Source organism: Eleginops maclovinus, chromosome 11 (genome assembly GCF_036324505.1).
Source record: "Eleginops maclovinus isolate JMC-PN-2008 ecotype Puerto Natales chromosome 11, JC_Emac_rtc_rv5, whole genome shotgun sequence".
In the NCBI taxonomy this organism is placed as follows: Eukaryota; Metazoa; Chordata; class Actinopteri; order Perciformes; family Eleginopidae; genus Eleginops; species Eleginops maclovinus.
The window spans coordinates 12,747,346-12,755,526 of NC_086359.1; positions in this window are offsets into that span (position 1 = coordinate 12,747,346).

The window sequence follows — 8,181 nt, forward strand, 5'->3', positions numbered from 1 at the left end:
TCGCTGGAATGTCTTCATCCACTGTTTGGTGAGCAATCAAACCGGAACAGAATTTCATTTCAGTGGAAAAAAGCAGAACTTGCCTTTGGTTTTTGTTGACCTGGTGTGTCCAGTTTTAGTATCTTTCTGTTTTTCGAGAACTGCTAACAGTGTTCTTCATGGATACTTTTTTTATAACCCTATAAAAGACTTTTAAAATATACTGAATCATTTTGAAGAAAACATGGTGTGAATAAAGTGAAAGGATAAAGTCTAACAATCTAAGGACTATTAACTTTAAATGATCTTAACCTCTCAGTTGTATCACCTATTTGAACAGGTCGAGTTTTCTATCATTTATATCCAATCCAGATCTGTACCAAAAATGTTTTCATGTGGTAATGAACAAATGCTTTTTTTTTTTATTGTAGCAGGTTTTTAAGACTTCAAGAAAGAAATCAGTCTTTAAACAAGACCAACAGTCTAACCAAAGTCCAATAACACCCATAATTCTAACATGTGATGAAGACAGTGATGTTTATCCTATTTATAGGGCCTTATTAGCACCTAAGATGTTAAGTTTATCCTGAGGGTGGTGCTACAGGAAAGGTTGTAGGGTCATTGAAACGTTTTTACTTCTTTGGAAGCATAGAGCAATTCGTCCATCATATGATTGTCAGAGAGGTCACTGAAAACATGAGGATTTAAAACTTTATCTAAAAAATACTTTTAAAATGTTGCCAGGACAAAGTGATGGTCAAGGTTAAGATTGAGTTCATCAGAAATAGGATGATCAATCGCTACCTAATGCGATAAAACAAATCAAAAATAATTTATGCCTACTCCTCAACCTACAACAGCAGGGGAGAAGTCATAGAGGCACTTTCAACTTTTTATGTGGGAAAGCCATGTGGAACACAATATTAGTCATCCAAAATTAGAGCAGTTGTTATGAGACAATGCTGCTGAACAACAGACTGTGACAATGATGTGCAGTGAATTTCTCCTCACGGGAACGGGACAATAGGTCAGGTAATGGTTCACTGACTGGACCGTTGTAAATTGCTTTTATTGTTTTTTCCAGGGTCTTAGGGTTAGACTGAGGTTATTCAAGGCTCCAGACACACACATATATTCACCCATGAGATATATGCCCACACAATATATTTGTTGCTCTACACACACACACACACTCACACACACACACACACACACACACACACACACACACACACACACACACACACACACACACACCCACAAACAGGCTCTATCTCTTTGTCTGCGGGGTTAATCTGTGGGCCAGATCAAAGGGTCAGGTCCGAGAGATAAACTCCGGCCCTGGAGGTTCCAGCCCTCTTCTCCCCGTATATCTGCAAATCATTAAGCCCCGAAGTGATTCACGGCAGCTCACCGAGTAGCCCCAGTGGATTCTGAACCAGATACAGAAGGATTTGTCAGAGCCATTGCTGTCGACCCCGCTGCCACTCATGCTGACGTTACTCTGTCGCTGGGATTTGAGCCTCTGCATGCTCTGAACCAGACATGAGAGCCACTCAAGACACCCCTAGAGATAAAAGACCCTTCACCCCTGACAGGATGGGATCTCACTGAAAACACACGAGGCAAATTATGCTTTCTGCCTGCTTTGTATAAGGGATCTCTAAGAAGGAATTCTATTGAAGAGCCACATATTCAGCCTGGTTGAATGTCTGGAGGCTTTATTAGGCAGAAAATGTTAAATGGTAAAGCAAAAGGCCGTGCTTGTTCCTGCTTGATTTGGAATACACTTCTAACAATGAAGACAGGGGCGGGTGAATGGGTACATATGTCATCACTGCTGACATGCTAAGTGAAGGGTATCAAAGCATGGAGGCTTGCCATGGAGTGAGTGAGAGAGAGAAGGTAAGAAAGACGCCAAAGGAGAAGCGTGGGAGAGATGAGCGTAAGAAGGAACTTTAAATGAGATTGAAGAAAAGAGAGGGAGCCATGAGAAAAAGGTGAAGGTTAAAACTGAAAGGCAGCAGTAGTCCTTTCAACAAAAAAAGTTTTCCTTTATCGTCTTTTAAAACAGGACTTGGTTTCCTGTCATAATGTTTTTGCATCACTGTGACACCTGTATTGGGCGGGGGGAGGTCGGCCTCCGGCTAAATGGGATTCGTACCTTCTTCAGAGGACAGAGAGGGCTCTCAACTCGGTGCTTTGACACCTTTAAAAGGAGACAGGTGACGCCAAGGTGTCCCCCACCCAAGAAGATCGAAAGAAGAAGGTTGGAAGTAGGATGAAGGTACACCTCAGGGCGAGCTTTGGCACCATGACTCAGGTTCATCTCTGTTTGCGTGAATGTTTCTTTACCCATGTCCCAATATGTGTGTGTATGTCTCTGTATTCATGCATAAACATGTGGAAGCCTGCACACTTTGAAGCCGGTGAGTGTTTGTCTGACCGTGAGGCTCTTTATAGGTATTTAGCAGGGTGTGTAACAGGGTGTGAGCCCTGTGTGAAACACTGACAAACTGTTTCAAAATGTCCTAAATGTCAATGATATATTAGTAAGTAGTTACATTTAAGTTTAGGACACACCTGATTACTAGTTGAAACATACAAAGACTGGACAAACCTCATAAAAACATTGTTTCTACCAACCTAACATTAAATGTAGCTATGTACCTATCTTCATCAGGAAGGAACAAAAGTATTAGTGAATGCACCAGACATCACAACACACTGACCGACTGTAAAGACTGGAGATCAGGTTGTAGATAATCCTGGATATTTTGTGAGAATGCCATTTGTGTTTCTGTCCCAAAACAAACATGGATGGCAGCCAGCATCATGCATTGCATGTAGAGACATTTGAGCTCAAAAGGCCAAAACACTGTGATTTTCAGATTTCACATGTAAAATGTTTCCATCACAGCATATCCGAAAGCAATTCATGATGATCCGAGCAAGCTAATGTCAGGAATATTAGCCGTAAAGCACATTCATTGGTAAGAAGTTAGCATGACTTCATGAAATCCAATATTGTTTTAAAAAACTATGGCAGCAAATGCATCTGAAGATGTAATTCTTTACGTATCTACCCAGACTGGAACAGACCCATCCAACTCGTTCCAATCTTTTGGCACGCCAAAATGAAATTCACATTCGGAGACATTAAGTTTGTCAAGTTATACATACTCTCAACATCAAGAACAAATAAAGCAGCAATGAATGAATCAAAATCAAATACAAAATAAACATTATGCCTCAAAACAAATTTTCTTTGACAAAAGAAATGGTTAAAATACAATACGATATTGTATAGTTTATGTTTTTAAATAGTTCCTTTTCATTGGGTATTTTCGTCTTTGTAAAATCACAAGATATCTTTCTAATTTATAAAGTATATTAAATGATTCAAAATCAAGCAAAAACAATAATGTGATATAACGCCTTTCCCAGAAAAGGGTTCCTTTCTAAAATAGATTTTGTTATATTAAATATTAAGTCTTCAATATGTTGTGAATAATGTGCTAATACACATCGGCCTAAAGTATTACTTTATCTCAATATGTTGACCTTACAACATGAATCAAACCGATTACTTAAGCACTGTTTTCGTATCATATTTCATTCTTTTAGAGAAAGGAAGAAAGGGGGTATTTTTTAAAACTTTTTCTGATTCCTGTTCCCACACCTTGAAATGATTTGATGGACAGAAGAGAGGCAACATTAAAAGCTTTACCAGAATATTGTCAAAAAGATTGAGACAATTTGCAGATTATATCTATATCAGCATTTGTTTGGTATTAGGCCGGTGTTAGTTTCAAACGCTGGGTGTGACTCTAAATCCAATCAGGCCAGTTTGAGCGATGCAGTCGCAGCGACGCCACCTTCCTCAGCCAGCTGATTTCCTAAAACATCAGAGGCCAGGAGTCGGATGGCAACAGATGGGAAGAAATGGAGATAAACTTTGCACAAGCTTTGCACTAGCATTACCGTTCTCCATGGCAACCATGTCAGAGATCCATTAGTGAAATGGCTACGACTAGCTAGATAACATGCAGATGTGACTTATTTAACAACAACAGAAAATCACTTGTATCAATAATAATCTCATAATGTGACAACATCAGTTACAAAATTATACTTGATGAATGAATTATAATAAGGGACGCATTAATGTGTCATGTGTAATTTCAACTACTTTATAAACTGTAAAATTCACAATTTGACATAATCCTAGAGGGTTACAGCCATCTGAGAGGCTGTGTCCATGTGTAATACGGGTGTAATTAGGTTGTAATAGGGGTGTATCAATGTGTAATATGGGTGTGATAGTGTAACAAGGGTCTAATGTAAAAAATAACAATCAATTCATTTTCAAAATATTTTTATGTGATTCACCATTTAGGGTTCATAATTTAAATGTACTTCAAAAGTACCCCACAAGTAGATCAGAAAGGAAAACCGCTCATAGAAATCATACTATCCCCGGGACTTAATTTAAAGTTTCCACTAAATGACTTCTTTCCTGTAGGTAAAGCAGGTTTTACATCTTGTTCTTACATTGTAAATTGAAGCCAAATCCTGTCTTGTAATGAGGTTTAAAAACAGGAAGAGCGTCAGCCTATAATTTATTGGGAGATTATATTGTGGTGGCGAGATATAAAAAACATTTGTTATTCCTCAGGGGAAATAGGAGTAAATGATGTGTGCTGTTTCCCTCAACATGTAACCAGTTATTTGAGGTTTGTGTGTCAGGTAAAGTAATGAAATTAGCAGATAGAGTCTGGACCACTAAACAGCTGATACCATCGGAGTGGTTAATGCTGCAGGGTTAAAATCAGGGTGTGCACCAAGGTGAAAATATTCCACTTGAAAAATAACGTTTCTGTCATTATATTACGTCATAGATCAACCATCTTTGTGGGTAAACAACAGCTGTTTAAAAAGCAAACCACAACTGCTTATGATCAAACAGCGGGTGACATGCGATCATCTCACTGTTTACGACCTCGCACCATAATGGAAAAAATACTATTGGCATGAAAGCAGTGCCAGATTTATCTCCACATGGACACAATGAGACTCCACCCTGGCTGTAATGAACTTCATGTGGATCCAAAGCTGTTAAAACTGGCATCTTCATATTAATATCCTAAGTAATATCCTCTGCAGAAAGAGACACCGGCACATGTATTGATGGAAAGGAAATCATTAGAAGACATGCTAGCTAATAAGATTATACATCAGGCTATTCTCATTGAATGTGCATACTTTTATCTACAAAAGCCCTTACATATTAACTCTTAAATGGGCATTCACATGAATTCCTTCTTTAAAAACCCATATAACACTTTTATTATATCCATATTACGTACTACTACAGCCCTATTACTCCGTTATTACACCCAGGGTACACCATTATAACACTCATATCACACCCATGTTACATCCATGTTACACTGTTATTAGACACATATTACACCCATGTGGCGCCAATATTACGTACTGTTTCTGTGGCTAATTTGTTCTGTTAAATGCCTATATCTTTCAAACTCTATTAAACCAAGTGTTGTGAAGACCGGTCATTATCATTACCTCAGAAAATAATGACAACCAGCCCTACATTTTTGACAAAAACATGTGTCATGCAGGTATCTCAGTCCAGTCAGACAGATATGAAGCAGAGTGAGTGAAGACAAATGCCTGAGAAGACAGATTATGTCTGAGAAAACCCAGGAGGATGGACAGGTGGAGCCAACCCGGTGGTCTTTAGCTGTGATGGAGACTGAATCACAAAGACTACAGTCGGAGGGTGGGAATTGTGTCTCTGGATGCATATGTAAACATGTGTATATGTGTGTGTTTGTGTGTGTCTTTTTCACAAAAGATTGAGTCTGCATGTCTGTGCTGTATCGTCTTTTCTTGTGCTTGCTCAGGCCACACATGTTCCTCTTTTTGTGTTTGGGGTGTCAGGGCCCTGACGCTTTAAGCCTTTTCCCTTTATACCTTGAGGAAGGCAGGACCTGAGGCATTACTTACACACACACACACACACACACACACACGCACGCACACGCACACACACACACACACACACACACACACACACACACACACACACACACACACACACACACACACACACACACACACACACACACACAGTCCACAGATTGTGTGTGCAAAGCTGAGACAGAAGGCCTGGGTGTCATCTTTTCCTCCTCTGAGTTCAAAGTCCAGCATAACAATGAAGCACAATTAGGAGCTTACAGAGGGGATCTGGGCCTTTCGCTGCCGGGTTAACAGATACTGATGGAGAAGCTCAGGAAAATCGTTGTGTGTGTTTGTACTTCTGTCTTTCTAATAATGTCTTCTCTCCTCTATCTGTATTTACCTGTCTTTTTCTGGTCTTGCCTTGCAAAAGATAGGTGTTTAAAAAAACTTCTCATTGTTGATGGGAGTGTTGTAATTTTGCGGAGTGGCAGGGATAATGAGACCCCCCCCCTATAAATCCCGTTAAGATGATTACTTGTAGAATGACTTGGTGGTCTAAGAGGAAGTGGTTTCAATTGGTGATAAACTAAACACATAGAGTCCATTTGCAGGAAGATGTTTTACTGTGCATTTGGAAAAATGCTATGACAAGCAGACCTTTAAAACGCTGGCAAAAGTTTAAAAAGTTACCTCATCGTTTAGATGACACAAACATTACAAGGAGTGTCACAATTTGATTAACTCTATGTCTGTAAAGATGTCCTATCAAGAGTTCAAACCTATAATATAATACATTTATTGCAAGAAAAAAAACACATAAAATCCTCAAATTTGTTGTTGATTACATCATTGTCCATCGACTTGCAATTATTTCAGTATTAACTCGCTCCCACATGTAAACATGAGGAACTACAACTGTACCCTCAAACACAATCAAAGACCCACACCTCTTTTCCCCTCCGCCTATTAAGCATATTGTCCATGGTGTCCTCTCTGTCTGCGTCCCAGTCATTGTGTGCGTCCAGTGTAACTGGAGACCAGTCTAGACTGGCTGGCTACTGGCTCTAATCCTCAGAAACATGCAGCTGAATCAATCTGAAACCAGAGAGCAGCCTGCCGTCGCCCCTGTTAGCAGCCCGACAACACAAACACTCATTCATTAGACATACAAACATACAAATAACAGACCTTTAACAACACACAGGAGCTCATGTTGCTGCTAGTAGCCTGATGTATAATTGGTAAGAGTGCTGGAGATATATTAATACACCAGTGGAAATAGTGATTGAGGTAGTTGGTGCTTTGAACACATGCTCACAATGCTAACAAGCTGACTTTTTTATAATGTTAAGGATTGTCTAACTATATGAACCATGTCAGTTTAGAGGATGCTTACAAGTGTTTTTTCGAAAATGTGTTGGATCTGATGATGGCACTAGATGAAAAGCAAATACATTTCAACTTGAAGGGATCATGACTGTTGATAGCAAATGTCATGGCAATTCATTGAAAGGTTCCCAAAACAATTTACTTATACTAGACATGTGAACCTCATGGTGGAGAATAGAGGAAAAAGGAAGGTGCTCGTCAAAGTTGTCTGGCTTCATCCTCTGGGGACCATGCTAAAGAAAACACTACAACACGAGGCCAGTAGATGGTCTAAGGCCTTTTTATTCAGCGACTCAAGCTTATTCCACTAATTTAAGCCCACATTACACAAGCTTTTTGACAGATGGTTATAAAGTGAAGGGTCACGCTAAATTTTACAACTTATTTCCCTGGGATAGAAAATCAGTAAAAACAACTATTTCAAAGCTGGTTTGTGATTTAGATGAAACCTTGGGAGAAGCTTGTTACTCACCATGGTTTTCTTTTATTTCCAGCTTCAAAGTTGCTGCCAGTGTCTACATGAAAAAGTATCTGAAAGACAACCACGGAAGAGTAATGTGTCATTGGGAAAAGTATGTCCTGCGAGTGGTGCCATGTCGAAGCAGAGGGTACCATGTCAGTGACTTATAACAATTGATTCTACCACTTCAAAAGCGGCAACCACTTTGCACGCACTCATGAAACGCAATCAGTGCAGTGGAATGTGTCAAGAGAAAAAAAAAAGAAAAATCAAATTGATCGAAGACTAAAAATGTTGATGAGCACAGACACATGGTGAGGAGGCCATAGGTGACCAGAGAAAATGTCAGCGATGTCTAGACCTTA